Source organism: Pinus tabuliformis, chromosome X, assembly GCF_031772625.1.
Source record: "Pinus tabuliformis cultivar Carrire ecotype Pingquan chromosome X, CPIR1, whole genome shotgun sequence".
NCBI classification, from domain to species: Eukaryota; Viridiplantae; Streptophyta; class Pinopsida; order Pinales; family Pinaceae; genus Pinus; species Pinus tabuliformis.
This window is the reverse complement of record NC_142308.1, coordinates 1,498,418,563-1,498,437,036: the sequence shown is the minus strand read 5'-3', so window position 1 is coordinate 1,498,437,036 and position 18,474 is coordinate 1,498,418,563.

The following is an 18,474-nucleotide window of genomic DNA, read 5'->3' as shown; positions in this document are numbered from 1 at the left end:
CATAGAAGTGTATAAAAAATTCTATAGACCAGCCATCTGGTCCGGGGCTTTTGTCCCTACTGAAAGATTTCATTGACGCCAATAATTCCTCCTCTGATATGGGCTGGAAAAGCTAGTCATTCTCTTCTTCATTAAACATCACCGAGTAAGCTTCAATCCCCCACAATATATCCTGAAAGCTTCTATGATCCATCCTTTGATATTGCTTTCTGAAATGAGATACTGCATGCTCTGCAATATCTTGTTGAGAGACGAGCCATGCTCCGTACTTGTCTTTAATTTTCCATATAGAATTTTTTAGTCTTCTGGCATTTGCATACCTCTGGAAAAACTTAGAATTTTTATCGCCTTCTTTCATCCATACGGCTCTGCTTTTCAGGCGCCAAAAAATTTCTTCCTTTTTCAGATATTGCAGCTTCTTTTTATGGAGATTCTTGAAAAGTCGTCTCTTTTCAAAGGATAGAGAATTATAATCTGAAGTGTTTGTCAACTTCTGTAATTGCTCTTGGATGTCCTGAAGTTCTCTTCTGTTTGCTCTTCTTTTCAGCTTCTGCCAATTTTTAACCACTTTCCGGATATTAATCATCTTATTCATAAAGTTTTCCTGATGAGAAACAGCACCTCTATATTCATATTTGCGCCAAGCTTTAACAACTATGTCATTAAATTCAGGTTCATCAAGGCATTGTCTGTTAAATTTAAAAGGGATTCCTATTCTGATGTCCAAGGACGTCCAACCCATGACAATCGGCCGATGATCAGATATGAGGGAGTCTTCAACCATTGAGAAACGCATACCGAGGATATCAACCAGGGAGGCATGAATAAGGAATCTGTCTAGCCGCTTAGCAATGTAAGCCTCCTCGCATCTTCCATTGTCCCAGGTAGGAAGGATAGTGGACATGAGAATGTCGATGAAGTCCTCATAAGAAATTCATTTTGAACAATAGATGCGATAGGGTCCACTTTCTTACCCTTCCCCCATATTTCATCTGAGCAGAATGTTATATTCATATCACCTGCAATCAATAAAGAGTCTATATCAAAAACTTCGGATGCAAAAAGGTGGTCCCAGTAATCTGATTTGTTCCGGAATGGAGCATATATGTTCAGGATGTTGATACGGCATTTAAGTCCTCTAACATGTGCAGAGATAAGAATACCAGCGAGGCAGCTGTATGCCTTTGCATTAATCCACCGAGGGTCCCAAAGTACATCCAGACCACCGGAAAGACCTACGACATCTATAGCAGAGATATACCAATTAGGGAGAATTTTCCGAAAATATGAGATAGTAACATGAACCGGGTGCATAGTTTCCTGAATTAAAATAATGTTAGGACATTTAGATAAAAAAATATTTCTTATGGCCAAGAACTTCATGTCTGCTCCCAGGCCTCGAATATTTACAAAAAGGATAAAATTCATTTTGAAGGAAGATCGACCTTTCCAGCTCTAAGAGGCCTGTCAACTATGACATCAGCGATGGGGACTTCGGCCAGAGATAAATTCCTGAAGCAGCAATCAAATACTAAATCCCTACCCTGAAAATGCCTGCTACCTCTTTTGTCCTTCTTTCTAACAGTAATATTCATAGCAGAAGAAGGGCTAATCCGAGGGGAAATAGGAGAAGACGGTTTATGAACTGTGAGAGGAGCAAGATCCATAGATTTCTTAGATAACAAAAGGTCTAAGTCACTACCAATCGAATTGGTAGGCGATTTAGACGGAGAGATAATAGGAGAGGGAGCATTCAATGGGGCGGAGCCTTTTTCATCCAGAGTGGAAAAAACAATGACAGGAGAAAGCTTAGTGCTATGGGACCGAGAATCACACTTGACAGAACAAAGAGGGATATTAGGCAGTAACGGGACATAATGATCTCCGGAAGGTTTCGATGGATGAATCAGACGATGAGGTAACTCATACTCTGAGGCAGTCTCTAACTCCGGCATTGAAGGTGACACCCGCAGTAGAGGGTCAGGATCAATGGGTGGAAGGGAAGAAGGCTCCTGGCCTTCAATCGGGGAATCAGGACTGAGGGGGTGAGGAGAGACTTCGGGAGACAGAGGATATTTTGGAATATTAGAAGGCTCAGATGATGTAAAAGGAAATTCGGAAAATTTAGTAAGGCGATGATGTCTTCTACCCATAGCTCTCTTTCTCGGGCAATTCAAAATGAGATGTCCAGTGTGGTGACATGCAGCACACCGAAATGGCACACCCAGAAATCCAATCTACATCTGATTGACAAATCTCTCCAACAGATGTCGATATGCTCCGAGAATCCACCTATGAAGGATCTTTCGATCAAAATTCAGGCGACACGTTTGTCTTTCTCAGCCCGACACCAAGGATCAACATAAACACTTCTGCCGACAGCATTACCAATCTTTGATAGAATCTCAGGAGTCCAGAAATCAAGAGGAAGACCCGGAAGTTTCAACCAAATGAGGTTGTTAGAAGGGGTATTGCTGAGAGGATTGAAACCCAGATACCATATATGCAGTGAAAGAAAACTACGGCCACATACCCACTGGAATTTTAAGATGTCTTCCTCATCCTCTGTGATTAAAAAATGGAAGCAAAACCATTCTTTCAAAAGCTTTGCAATAATCGGGGTATACTCGATTATGGGTTTGCAGCGAGCTTCCTTCCAGTCTCGCATCTGATTATCATTCAGAACCGGGAAATACCACCTCCCAATCAAGGCCTTACCTTGGAGACTGTCAATACGCTCCGACAACTGAGAGCTGTCAATCCGAATAGCACTGGGAGGAAGAGAAGTCTTCGCCGGCTTATAACTTTTGCTAGATCGGACCCCAGATAGAGGATTGCTTTTCTGACATGTATTATCATGAGCTGTCTGAGAAGGGATCGATGGATGAACCAGCAAGTCATCCAAAGTGGAGGGCCAGTCAGAGGACGGTCTGGCATTACCGAGGCGAGATTCAGCCTGTATGGCCGCTAAGACCATAGCCTCCGTGGCTGATGAGTCAGATTTAAAGTCCAACATTTTAAATGGGTTGATACATGGCATCCAAAAGACCAAGGGGAGACTAAAAATGGATATAGCCAGATGTCGCTATCGAAGATGGAGAAAGCTAATAAAAAGAAGGACAGGAGCAGATAGGATTAGACCAAAAAAAACAGCAGGCGGTACATATAAGTACACCTCCCATAAGGAAAGCATATACTCAGCAGGGAAGTCAGGAATAAAAAAACATTCTAGTCACCCTCAAAGATTAATGCAAGATATAGGAAGATATTGAAAAACAGATTTCCAATTCAAGCGACGGCGAAATAGACTAGAAATTCTGATTATCAGTCCTATATTTGATAGGAGTAGCTGCTGGAATTAATACAACCGATCCCAAGGAGATAAAATTTGAATTCCAGGCGAACTGAAAAAAACCACTATACCAGAGGATTAAAACCAGAAAAAGGGATCAGAGGAGGCAGAAATCCGATAATCCAGGGGAGAAAGCTATGGATTAAGGGACGTGATCAAGAGAAATCAGTCTGGCAAGAGAAGCAGCAGCAAAAACATATAAAACGTTTGCACCACCATGGACCCAGTTTACACCGGAAGTCTGAACATGGTTTAGAAATGAAACAGCCACACTGAAGTCTCAAACAATTAATCCAAGACCACCATGAACCTTCAAATTTATACATATGATATGCCCCTAGGATTCATCTAAGAAAATCTAAGAGCCTCCACAGATTGTAAAAATGGATAATTTGTTAGAAGCATGTTGTAAAGAGCAAGAAAACCGATCCTACGATGCCAATAAACTGAACATAATACATTCTAATGCATATAAACTTAAGAAAAAACGCAGAGAAGGGATAGGAGTCACATGATGGCATACCTGGTAATGCCGACAGATCGAAATTGGTGTGCATATAGGTGAAGATTGAGCCTCTAGAGCCCGTCATGGAGACATGGACAAGCAGAAAGAAGGAAGAAGGGAATGGTAATTTTCAGTCATATGGTAATATCAGAGGAAAAATTGCAGCAGATGGTGGAAGAATGAAGTGTTCAGCAAAGAAACTAAACCAGATGGAAGCAAGGTAAATATATAGTTAAAACTGCATGCTAGGTGGGAGAATAGGGCTCGAGGTGTACAAGGTCATCGCAGGAGCCAACAAGTGGAGCGAAAGATTTGAACTGAAAAATATGCATGTAATATGCTAGGATCAATCTCCAGGTGTCATTGGCTTACCTAAGAGGATTCGGGCTTACCAGCAGCTGATTAATAGATGGCCTGAACTCAGAAGCAGGAACCCCAATCGATCGTCGGGCACTACCAGAGCTCCACACCTCGGTCTAGTTTGTAAATTTATAAAAATTGTAGAAATGGTGGATGATTGGGTTTTATGATGAAAATTGTAATATATGGGGTTGTTTAGTACTTGCTTTTTATAAATAAATAAATAAAATTATTGAATGTAATCATATAAGTGTATGTTTAAAAAAAAAAAAAAATACTAAACTTTGTTGAATGTCAACATATAATTTACGTATATTACGTGTATGATTCAAGTACTATAAATTTGGTGGAGGAGAATCAAATTGCTAATATTTTATTGATACAAAATAACATAATTTTATGAAAAATTATTGGCAATAATTAAATAATTAAACAATAAAAATGATTATAATTAAGAAAATATATGATAAAAAAACATGTTTATTAAAAATAATACAACTACAGAAAGCAAACAACTAATGATTATAGGTTAGTAAATATTTATTGTTAAAAATAAGTATAATAATGAATGGAAATAAAATCTTAATTATGGAAAAAGCCATATTTATTTTTTGAAAAAAATATTAATTATAGAGAATCCATATATTTGAAAAAAATGGATAATTAATAAATGAGAAAACTTGGGCTATTGGAGTTTTTTTTTTTAATAAAAAATTAGAAATTTAACTTTTAAAAATTGAAATTTAATTAAAAATTTAATGTAAGATTTATTATTTGTCACTTAAACATTTAACCTCTACATAGTATCTAGCTAATACATTCTATATAATGAAAAACCTTGTATTTCATGTTTGATTTGATAATGTATGAAAAACACATAATAAAAAATAGAAAACAAATTTATATGTATTTTTAATTTTTAGATTCGTTTTCCTTGGGAAAATAATCAAAATGTTTAAAATAAGAATATCAAAGTGTTGGAGAAAAAGATAGTATGTGATAGAGAAAATGTTTAAAAGAAGAATAACAATGTATTAGAGAAAAGATTAATATGTCATAGAACATATAAACAACCATGTGAAGTAACGTTTAAAATTTGTATTTATCTCATATAAAATTTTGTATGTGTGTACGCAGGGAAGAAAACCTAATTTGTATGAATATGGTTGGAAAATGCATGAGTTAAACTTATCTTTTATTAATAAATATATTATGATATAAAGTGAAACTTTACATACATATTATTTAAATTTATATATTTTATAAATAAGTATGTTATTATCAAAATATGTTATTATATAATAATAGTGTAGCATTTTATATGTACATTGTTTACATTGGAATTTGTTTATATTGACATAATAAAATATAGAAAGTGGTAACCAAATATATAATATTTGAATTATAAAGAAAATATTTGTGCTACACTTTAAAAACTTATATTTATTTTATATAATAACGTTAAATTTTACATTTAATTATAAAGAAAAAACAAGCCAAATACATACTTGATATAGGGATTTAATTTAATAATTTTTTTCATATAATAAAGATTTGATATAAGTTTGGAAACTTATTTTTTAGAATGTGAACATAAATAATGAGAAAAAACAAGATACATATGCATTACATATGTAATGTTTGAATTTGGTTTATTTTTTTCTAAATTACTATTGCCATTAATATAGTGAGTGTGTTTTTTATAAAATTAAAGTAAAACTAAACTCATTATATAAGCATCAACATAATTACAAGATATAGAAACATTAAAAATAAGATATAGAAATATTAGTCTAAGTATCATTATAAAATAAGAATCTAACCCATTAAATTAAAGAATCCAACCAAGTACATTATTATTAAAAAATAACAAATTAAATTGTAAAAATTGCAATTTTTTTCTATGAAACCCAAAATATATATATATATATATATATATATATATATATATATAACTTATGTTAATAATAAAAATAAATTATTAGTTTTGAATTTCATTGATTGTATTTTTTGATGTTTTAGTTTTTCTCCCTTTTATTTACTTTCAAATATCATGTTGCGACTAAGTTGTGAGCTTTAATTAAGATGTATATAAAATATTTCATTATATTATTTCTTTCGTAGTCCAAATTCTTTTAATCAGGAAATTTTGAATCGAGAAGTCAGTGCAATTTTTTTTATATTGGTTAGCCTACTAAAATTTCACTCCTTACTTTATCACAGTTATCTTGCCTCAAATATCATTTTCTTGTTATATATGTTTGTACTTACCACCTGTAAGACTCACTGTCTAAAGGAATTGCCACTAGTGTTCACTAAATTTAACGTAGCACTAATGACTCACCCCCTTAGTTATTCTAAGTTATTGCACTTAACATAGCAGTAGTAACTACTTAACTTAGTTATTCTATGGCTAGTACCTCATCCTTTTTTCTTATAAATTTTCACAATTACCATCTTAAAGATTCATTGTATAAGTCCAGGTTATTATTCTTTTTGAGTAACTTAATGGGATTTATAGATGATTCAAATTGGATTATACCTCAGTTTTGTCATAAGTATTTGATTGCTTTACATTTTATATATTTTTGTAATACGCAAGTGTAGTATACATTTTATTGTCTTCCTTTATCTGAATCTATTTTTCAAATAGAGTTTGAATTAATATTAACAATGGTGATGGTTGACAACACATTAAAAAGAAATGGGATTGTATTGAAAATATTAAAAAGAGATATATGAGGAGCAGTTGAGAGCAAGTAATAAAAATGTTTTTCTTTATTTGAATTTATTTTTCAAATAGAGTTTGAATTACATATTAACAATGGTGATGGTTGACTTTACAAAGGAAACTCATTAAAAAGAAATGGGATTGTATTGAAAAGATTAAAAAGAGATATATAAGGAGAAGTTGAGGGAAAGTAATAGAAATAAGAGCTTAAGGAATGAAAATTATTTGAATACGGGTAGAAAAAGGAGTTAAGGAGTTTTTCAAAATGAGGGAAGGCATTTATAAGTTATCTCCATCTTTAATTTCATATAACAAAATCTGTATGTAGCTTACCATTTTAAAATCAACACTCTAATCCTAATAAAATCCCCATTAGATATTGAAATCTATGTAATTGTTTCAATTCCATATCTCTAGATAAATATCTAGTTCTAGTATGATTTGGTTGAATGCATCATTCCCCTGATATAGTACACAAAAATATTAAATAAATTTCTCGTGTTTCTTTGATTCTCTTCCATTTTAAATCAATTTTATATTAATTTTTATCAATTTAGAGTTTATTTTTCTATTAATACACAATCCATATTGAGGTATATCATATGAAATGCCCCTAAAATAATCACCATACCATTTTTGTTTGTTGGACATCTTGGATAATATAATTGTGGTTAGTTGAGTATTTTACATATTTTATCATTCAACCCGAACGCTCTCCTTTGTCTTACACACAACATTTTAGGGTGGAAACTATTGCGTAGACCATAATATTCATACCACATCAACATTGTCATATCTAATTTAGGAATGATGGATATTTCATAACTTGTAGCGTCCAACCCACACTCACACATAAATTATATGTGTCTTATATATATTGATATTAATGCTTTCATGAAGAAAACAGCTCTACACTAGCTTGTTCCATTGGCAGTTCCTTGAATGTGCTTTGCCAACCTATTCTCAACATTAGAAATCAATATAAAGCAAGAGTTGCAATAAGTCCATAATTAAACACCATTATCAACACTGAGATCTGGCTAACATTTCAATTTGAATATTTTACGTTCACATGGGTTGTATACTTTACCTCCAATTGCATTTGGGATCACATATAGGTTTATGCTTGTGTGTTAGATCTAATCCTTACACAAAGAATTAAATTTGTTTGATACTATACACATATGTTAAATAATATATAAGCCATATGAATATCATTTGTGGATCATGTAGTATAAGAGTAGGTTCTGAAGAGCAAAACTTGCATGTTCGACACCATATATGAAAAAAAAAATGGTGGAAAAGCTTTATCTCTATCCCTAAAAATAATTAGAGGACCATCAACGGTGGGATATTACATGAAGAACATAACAAGGAACACCTTAAGGTTAAATTTGGTTTGCTAGAGTATAAGATTACTACATTGAAAGAAATACTAATGTAGTTGTTGGTGAAGAAAGATAAGGAACACAAATTAACAAAGATTGATGATCCGGGTGGATATTCGTGGCCACCTGCCAAGTCCACGTGGACCCCCACCATTGTTTCTCTCAGCATTTTCAGTTTCCTTAATTGTAGCACAACTTACTATTTTTAGCAGTTTTTCGGGTCCTGAACTTCCGGAGCCATTTTGAGGCCCTGAACGACGTTTTTTGGGAAATCTGGGGCAACATGTGTCCATGGACCGATGTTGCCTCCCAAAGTGGCAGTGCTCGGATAGATCTTTCTAATGAGCTATTGTACGCATCAGACGGAGATCGTATGCCAAAGTTACGACCCCGAGAAGTTGGTGTACCAATTTACCCAAACGGGGCCCACAGTTTGGCGTTTGATCTTCTAGGGTTAGTTTTTGGAATGTTAAGGGTTTTGCATTGTTTCTCAACAATAAATAGACCTTCAAGCATCATTGTAACACAGTTCGGAGGCATGTAGCCACCACATCTCTCCTCAGAGATAAGCTACCATCGCCCTAGCTAGTTTATTTCCATTACCGTTTGTAAGCATATTTCAGTATTTTACATTAATGAAATGAAGTATTATTTCCGCTGCATATCTGTGTTTATGGTTATCTCTGTAATTTGTTGCGTTCCTGTTTAAGTCCGGATCAGTGGTATCAGAGCGGTCTGATTTTTCTCTGTTTTTCTTTGCATGTCCCCAACGACGTCGGGATATAAGGAGTTAGGGCTTGAACTAGTCGAACCTTTGCATGACCAGCCTCGCAAATTCCGACAGCCTCCCATGGCGGATGAGAAGAAAGATGAGGGGGCAGGAGATCCCATCAAAATCTTGCTCGAAGAAGCCCTCGAGTGACAACGGAATGCGATGATGGATAGCTTTGCCCAGATTCTTCAGCGGCTACCCAAAAGCGACGCATCGGCTTCCAGCAGCTACTCTGGAAACGCCACGCCCTTTAAGGTACAAGTTAATTTTGAAATCCCCATATTCGAGGGTCAGATAGATGCAGATGTCGTAGATAAATGGTTAAATCTGCTAGATGGTTATTTTTTTGTTCATGAATTTTCGAGTCGGGAAAAGATTGTTTTCGCTCTTCTCAAAGCAACCCCCCACATCAAGGACTGGTGGGAAACCTACTGCGAGCAGAAGGATGAAAGTACTGGCTCACTATTTTCAGCCGCACCCACCTGGAATGCATTCCGGGATGCCATGAAGGAGCAGTACTACCCTATCGGAAGCTATGAGGATGAATACATAAAGTGGACCACGCTACGGCAGGGAAGGGACCAAGACGTGCCGGAGTTCACCATTCTTTTCCATACCCTTCGCACAAAGTTGGGTATCAAGGATTCAGAGCAACATTTGATACTCAAATACCGTGGCTGCCTACACAAGTACATCCAGGAAGAAATATAATTCCTGAACATTGCCTCGCTCGGTGTAGCATACCGATTGCCATCAAGGTCGAGCATAAGTTTAAACAAAAGAAGCGAGGCTTTGGATCTGCGAATCCAAAGCAGGGGAAAGGTGCCCCTAAACCACAAAACAAAGGACAAAGCCAAGGCGGGATAGCCCAAGACAACCTGCCGAAGCCGCAAGAAAAGAACATCGCCGCAAAGCCGAAAAAAGACACGGGAAAATAGTGTGAGTTCCACAAGAGCTCCACTCACAACACAAGTGAGTGTCGGGCCAAGCAGTCACTAGTGGCTGAGCTAAAGGTTTCAGAATCAGATGCATGTTATGACTCTGAGTCAGAAACCGATAATGGGAATGACAAAGGGAAGTAGATCATTGATGCGGATCCCAATGCCACTGTTGCTACCGCCAAGATCCAGAAAAATGAACCCGAAGATCCAGAGGAGGAGGAGCATCTCTTCCACTCCCAGATGTGGGTAAAGGGCTCCCCGATATAGTTCATTGTTGATAGCGGGAGTCAAAAGAACCTCATTTCGGCAGAGGTCGTGAAGCAGTTGGGCTTACCAACCACAGCACATCCAAAACCATACACCATTGGGTGGCTTCACCAAGGACAAGATCTTCACATGAGCCAGCAGTGCCGCCTTCCATACAACATCAAACCCTTCACGGATGAGGTATTGTGTGACATTTCTCCCCTTGAAGTTTGTGATGTATTATTAGGACAGCCATACTTGTGGAAGCGACATGCTGTGTATGAATCAAGGCCCCGTGCTGTTATTATTACATTGGGAAATAAGTTGCACAGGGTACCAGAGTTAGCACCACCTACCTCCATCTCTTTGATTACTGCAAAACAATGCAGTAAGATCATTTCCAAAACCAGGAAATTTGTTTTCCTGATGATACGCCCTCAAGGAAAGAAGAAGACGGTCGCTGCAGCCTCCAGACGAGGTCCCTCTGCACGAAAACTACAGAAGGACAAGGTTGTGGAGGAGTATGAGGAGATCTTCACCTTCCCTGTAGGGGTTCCTCTACACTGTCAGGTCAAGCACTCCATCGACTTGACCCCAGGTGCGCCGCTGCCCGATGGAGCAATTTATCGGCGCTCCGTACTGGAGAACAATGAAATCAAGAGGCAGATTTAAGAGCTCCTGCAGAAAGGTCACATCCGTCGGAGTTCATCACCTTGTGGGAGCCCGATCGTGTTGGTACAGAAGAAGGATGGGATGTGGAGACTCTGTATTGACTATCGGGCACTGAACAAGATCACTGTCCGTAATAGGTACCCGATCCCGCAGATTGATGACCTCTTGGACCAAATATAGGGGGCGAAATATTTCAGCAAGATCGATCTGAATTCAGGATATCACCAGGTACCAATCGAACCCTCTCATTTGTGGAAGACTGCCTTCAAATCCAAGGAGGGCCTTTTTGAATGGTTGGTTATGCCTTTCGGATTGACGAATGCTCCTGCAACCTTCATGAGGCTAATGGATGACATCTTGCGGCCATTCACCAACTCGTTTGTAGTAGTATACTTGGATGACATTCTGATCTTCAGCCAGAGTTGGGAAGAGCACCTCCACCACATCCCACGGGTTCTCCAAACACTGCGGAAACACAAGCTATGTGCCAATTTGGAGAAATTCACTTTTGGCATGACCCAGGTTCAGTATCTGGGATACATCATTGATGAATAGGGGGTGCATGGTAGACCACCGACCCCTGCAGTTCATACAGACCCAATGGAAATTGCAGAATGATCGCCATCAGAAGTGGTCTACATACCTGCAACAGTTCCACTTGAATATCAAGTATAAGAAGGGCAGCACCAATAATGTTGCAGATTGCCTTAGTCGACCACCGATCATGGCGTTAACCACCGTGCTCAACTCTTGTCGGCACGAGACTTCTGATTGGCCACTTCTCTACAAAAGTGACCCAGAATTCGGCCACACGTACCAAAAACTCTTGGAGGGTCAGCATGTTCCAGATTTTCACCTCCAGGATGCCCTGTTATGCCACCTGGGTCACCTTTGTGTTCCTTCAAGCGAGCGTGCCAAGATGATTTGGGAAGCACACTACAGTTGGGCTACTGGGAATTTCAGGGTCGAGAAAACAGTGACAGTACTGCAAAATTATTTCTATTGGCCGAATCTTCGACAGGATGTTGGGAAGTACATCAGATCATGTACTGCTTGTGCCATTGCCAAACTGACCATCAAGAATCAAGGCCTCTATACCCCGTTGCCTACCCCTAGTCGACCTTGGGAATCCATATCCATGGACTACATGTCAGGCCTTCCTTCCCCTAAGCATGGAAATGACTGTGTTTTTGTGGTCATCGACAGGTTCTCGAAGATGGCCATTATGGTAGCCTAGAAGAAGAATATCACAGCAGAAGCCACTGCTAAACTCTTCTTTGAACGAGTGTGGGTGCACTTTTGGATCCCACAGTATATCATCTCAGATCGGGACAGTCGGTTCCTCAACACATTTTGGTCCAGTCTCTGGTCAACGCTGGACACCAAACTCACGAAGTCCATGGCCTTCCATCCTCAAACTGATGGCCAGATAGAGGTTGTCAATAGGATGATTTTGCACATTCTATGCATGTATAACTCAAAGCATCCACGCACATGGGCCGATAACCTCCCCTATGTTCAGCACAGCTACAACCGATCTCTTCACAGCTCCACTGGCCATAGCCCTTTTTAGGTGGGTTTGGGATTCCAGCCACTATGCCCCATTGATGTGGCCACGCCACTTGCAACTACTCACATAAATTCAGCTCATGTCCAATCCGAAACAGATAAGGCCACCAGCTTCATTGAGCGCATCCAACATATTCGCCAGCAGGTAAATGAAATTCTGGAGAAATCAAATGCGAAGTACAACCAACGACATGATCAACATCGGGTGCAACACAAGTTTCAGGTGGGTGACAAAGTCTGGTTTCATTTGCAAAAGGAACGCCTTACTAGAGACTATTGGAAACTGAGACCACTCCGATATGGTCCTTACTCCATTACGAAGGCTATGGGAGACAATGCATTTGAGCTCAGCATTCCCCCATTCCTTGGCCTGCACCCAGTGTTCAATGTGGACCGCCTTCGGCCATACTTTCCACCATTGCTAGACACATCCGACATTGCAGAACAGCTCACACCCACAGAATTAAATCCAGATTGCATGGAACAAGCTACAACTGATCGGATCATGGATACACAAATCCAAAACACTCACCAACAGAATATCCAACTGTATCGAGTTGTCAAATCAGGCCAACTCCTTCACCAGGGTAAGTGGCTCACCAAGGAACAAGTTCAGCAAAAGTTTCCTCATCTCATAGAGGAAATCAACGCAATGGGGACCACTGCTTCCTAAGGGGGGAGGAATGATCCAGGTGGATATTGGTGGCCACCTGCCAAGTCCACCTGGACCGCCACCATTGTTTCTCTCAGCATTTTCAGTTTCATTAATTGTAGCACAACTTACTATTTTTAGCAGTTTTTCGGGTCCTGAACTTCCGGAGTCGTTTTGAGGCCCTAAACGACGTTTTCTGGGAAATTTGGGGCAACATGGGTCCATGCCCAAAATGGCAGTGCTCAGATAGATCTTTCTAACGAGCTATTGTATGCATCAAACGGAGATCGTATGCCAAAGTTACGACCCCGGGAAGTTGGTGTACCAATTTACCCAAACGGGTCCCACAGTTTGGCGTTTCATCTTCTAGGGCTAGGTTTTGGAATGTTAAGGGTTTTCCATTGTTTCTCAACAATAAATAGGTCTTCGAGCCTCATTGTAACACAGTTCAGAGGCATGTAGCCACCACATCTCTCCTCAGAGATAAGCTACCATCGTCCTAGCTAGTTTATTTCCATTACCGTTTGTAAGCATATTTCAGTATTTTACATTAATGAAATGAAGTATTATTTCCGCTGCATATTTGTGTTTATGGTTATCTCTGTAATTTATTGCGTTCCTGTTTAAGTCCGGATCAATTGATCATGAAGTAGAAAAGGAATAGGGAGAACATTCCACATACAATGATTCAGGTAAAATAATTATTTCTCTTAATTTTCTCATATCCCCTTCAAACTTGAACTTAAAAATGTTGGAATATTGAGTAGTTATCCTGAATATATTGAATTTTACTTTGGTTTTTATCAAGTTCAAGAATCATTACATTTTGTTGTCATTCTTGAATATGATAAGGTAAGCTCCATTATGGTGTGAAAGATATGTTATTTTAATGAGAAAAGGAAAGGATTTAATGATTATGAAATGCAATGACTTCAAAACATTATTGAAGTAAAAATAAATTCAAATATAATGTAACAACCCCTAGTTGATTTTACATGTAAATAAATAAGAGCAAGGTCATGGGACACGTATTCCAAGTTAAATGGTGGGTAAAAATTATAGTGGGCATCACTTGTGGTTTATAAATAGATATGGTATTTCGCAAAGGAAAAAAGGAAATAAATGGCATTTAATTATGGAAATAAAGGAAAATAGGAGAAAAAGAAGGTGAAGAGACACAAATTTGCATGTAAGTGAAATTAGAGGAAAATGAAAGAAAAAGGAGGGATCAATGATAAAAAGGCATCAAATAATCAATTACTATCATTTTAATTGTTTTGAGTTGACTTTTTTTCATTCTCTCATACTCTTGCACAATTAAACCATTCTTAAAGCATCATTGGAGCACTCTGGCATTCATGTTTCCTATGACTGTGGGTTCTGAGAAATTGTCTGGACCACTAAAAAATCTTGGGGTACCTGGAGGCTATGGGTTGAGATGGGAGATCTCTGGAGCCCTGCAATAGAATGGGTTCACTAGAGGTTGTGGGTTGAGTTACTAGTTCCTAGAGCCCTAGACAAGTTGGGTAGACATCGATGTGGTTGATGTTAATGATTTATGGATCGTATAGGTGAGTTCATTGCAGTTGAGGGTTTAGGTGGTTTGACCTCTAGAAACCGTAGTTGGTATTATTTTCATTTAACAATTATGATCCCACATTCATGATTTGAATATGGAACAAGGGTGACCAGTTGAAAGAGAGATTTGTTTAAGCCCCATATCTGGTTGGGTTGTACATAGAAGTCACTAACTTGGTTCATGTTTTCTTATGTTAATACGGGTTATTTTCCTATTGCGACATATGAGAAATTGTACAGGTTAATATGGTGAACTGGTGGTTGATTTGTCATAGGTTTTATTTTGGTTATATGTTAGCTACATGTCTTGTTTTATGATGTGATCTACCTATGGCTCTTGTTCACTATTTTATAAGTTATTGAGTGGTTGATGAATGCATGGAGTAACAAGTGTTGTTGTAGCTATCTCAAGAGGGAGTAGATCCTTCTTGGTCATTCTCAAATTATGATTAGAAGTTTATGATTAGATATGCATTCATGACATGTCGCTTATATGTTTATTGCTTGTTTGATGAAATTTCTATCTTTCATTAGGCATGTATTGGTGAAGACGTTGCTGAAGCTTTGATCTATTTAGAATTGTTATCATCATTGGCATGATTCTGGAAAGTTACAAGTATTTCTTTCTAGTGGCCTTGAGGCTAGTCTAAAAAAGTGGCATAAATCTCATGACTGTGTGCACATAACATGAAATTTTGGGTCATAACCACATGCAGATACGCTTATAAGTGTGTTTGGAGCCTTATAATCTCATGCACAGAGTGTTATGAGTGCGGTTAGGGAGTAAACATAGTGAAAAATAGTTCCATCTAAGAGATTCATCACTTAGGGTGGTTGGTAGGCTCGTGGGTGATCTGTAGTTTGTAAGGGATGTAAATTTACTTCCAGTTTGCAAGCCACACCCATAACTAAAACTTCGAGTTTGGGTCATGTCATGGTGACACACAACTCATGCTTACCCTTGAGAGCTTTTCAAAGTGGGTAAATTTGGGAGGAAGTTATTATAGGGTGTTATCAGAGCTTCCAAAATCAAACACTTGGACAGGACGGGGTAAACGCATATCGTTATCCATGAATGTTAGTTGTATATGTGTTTATTATGCATGGATTTTTATCCTCATTATTGTCCTTTTATTTTATCATGCATTATGTTGATATGTTGAAGTCATTATGTATCTATATCATGCCAATATGTACTGACTTGTGCAAATGCGATAACCTCCCCTTAAATATGCTATGGTATGACTTTGGTTATATCTCTATTTGATTTATCTAATATGAAATGTTTGTAGGAGATAGAAGATCAGATATGAAGAGAATAATTATAAATTATAGTTCACATGACTCCCCTTATAGGTATTATGTGAATTCTATGGAATTAGAAAGGTCATTTGGGAAACAACGAGAAGAGTACTCTCTTGATTTAGTAGATACACTAAGAAGTTTGAAGGCGGAGACCAAATGTTGCAAGGTAGATAATAACAACTTGATTGAGGCACATGAAAACTTGTCAAAGCTTAAGAAGAACAAGCAAAAGTTAATGCAATAATCCCTCAAAGCCTTTCATATTTGTAGAGGCAGGGACAAATCAGGATCAGTTATGGATAGGAGGAATACAAATGAGGCATATGGAAACAGGTCTCATAGAGGACACAACTTGAATAGGGATGACATAGTCAGATGTGGGAAAGCTTTAGATACACCAAACAGGTCTGATAACACTCATGGATTTTATTCCAGCTCTAGTTCTAGGAGATATCATTGTCATTATTTCCAACATTCTTATAAGCAAAGTGAGAGGGGGTACTTTCCAAAAGAGTTCAAGAAAGCCATGCCTCCTACTCTTGATGGAGAAATAAAAAAGTTAGAAGATACTTAAGCATGGATGCTTGGGATGAAGAAGTTATTTGGATTGCATGATTATTCATAGAATATGAAAGGCAAGATAATGATATTCAGTGTCAAGGGAAAATAAGATTTCTGGTGGGAAGATGCGAAGCGTGTTAGAGGAATTAGGGTAGAGGAGTTGATTTGGCATGAGTTTGAAAAAATCTTTAGAAATAAGTACTTGTCTGAGAGATATTATGACGGAAAGGCCAAGGAATTGTATGAGCTCAAGATGGGTTCCATGACACATTAAGAGTTCAAGACCAAGTTTCTTAAGTTGTTTAGGCATGTTTCATACCTCAAGGATTAGAAGAAAAAAGTCCAAAGGTTCATCAGTGGATTTCCTTTAGCATTTAAAGGTCAAATTGACTATGATGAGACCCGTCATTAGAGGAAGTCATTGAGAAGCTGATGCATTGTTATGATAAGCCTAAATGTAATCCAGAGTTCTAATGGAATTGCAAAGAAAATTAAAAAAACTAAAGGAAAGTGGGCAAAGAAGCGAGGAATACTTCAAGATGTAGGTGACAAGGAGAATGTGGCACCTTAGAAGAAGTTCAATGCAGTTGAGAGACGACATGGATTTCAGTTTAATGAGAAGAATAAGGGTAATGTAAGTAAGCTTTTGAGGTGTTGGACTTGTGGTGGATAGCATCGGAAGAGTGAGCTCCCATCGGACCAGGATGGTAAGCCTCATATTAATATTTCCCTAGTGACACAAACAGTGGGAAATGTTAGTTAGAGTATTCCTCGGATTTATGTAGCAGTGGATAATATGCATGCTAATCATCAAGCATCCATTATTGACATGGAAGTTAATATTCATGATCAAGTTGTTTCCATTTTGATTGATCATTGATCTAATTATACTTATATCAGTATTGACTTGTTGGATCAGTGTTTCTTGAATAAAGAAGTGCATGCAGAATCGTGGTTGGTGTAGTTGGCTATAGGGACCAAGCGAAGAGTTCATCATTGGGTGAGATCTTTTTCATTTGACATAAATGGTATGCCTACATCAACACATATAAATGTTTTTCCTTTGAGTTCATATAATATGCCTTTGGGCATGGATTGGTTGTTCATTCACATGACTAAAGTGGACTGCTATGATAAGGATATTGACTGCCTAGATGATCATCGGGAAAGGGGAGTCTTCTAGGGAAATAAGAATCCTATATCAATGAGAATGGTTACAACTATGCAAACAAAGAATAACTGCAGGAGAGGATGATTATTGTTTGTAGTGCATGTTTCCAGTGATAAAGGGAAGGATGTTGGGGATGCAAAACCTTTGAAGAAGTATCTTGCTTTTTAGTAGTTCCATGGTGTGTTTCTAGCAAATATTCCAGAGTTACCTCCTCATAGGGGAGTGGAATTTTCTATCGCGTTGATGTCAAGAGTGGAAAAAGAATCTAAATCACCTTACATGATGAGCCCTCCAAAGTTGATGCAATTTAAGTTGCAACTTAAGGAGATGCTTGATAGAGGATGCATAATGCCAAGTGTGTCACCTTAGGTCGCAATATTATTGTTGGTAGCAAAAAAGGATGGTACTCTTGGATGATGCATTGATTACAAGAAGTTGAATAAGGTGACTATCAACAAAAGGTATCCACTACCGCATACTGATTATTTGTTTCATCAGTTGAAGGGACCTCTATTGTTTTCAAAGATTGATTTGAGATCAGGATATCATGAGGTGCGCATCAAAGAGGAAGACATATACAAGATGCCATTCTGTATAAGGTATGGGAATTATGAGTTTGTGGTGGTTCATTTTGGTATTAAAAATGCTCTAGTCACATTCATGTGTTTAAT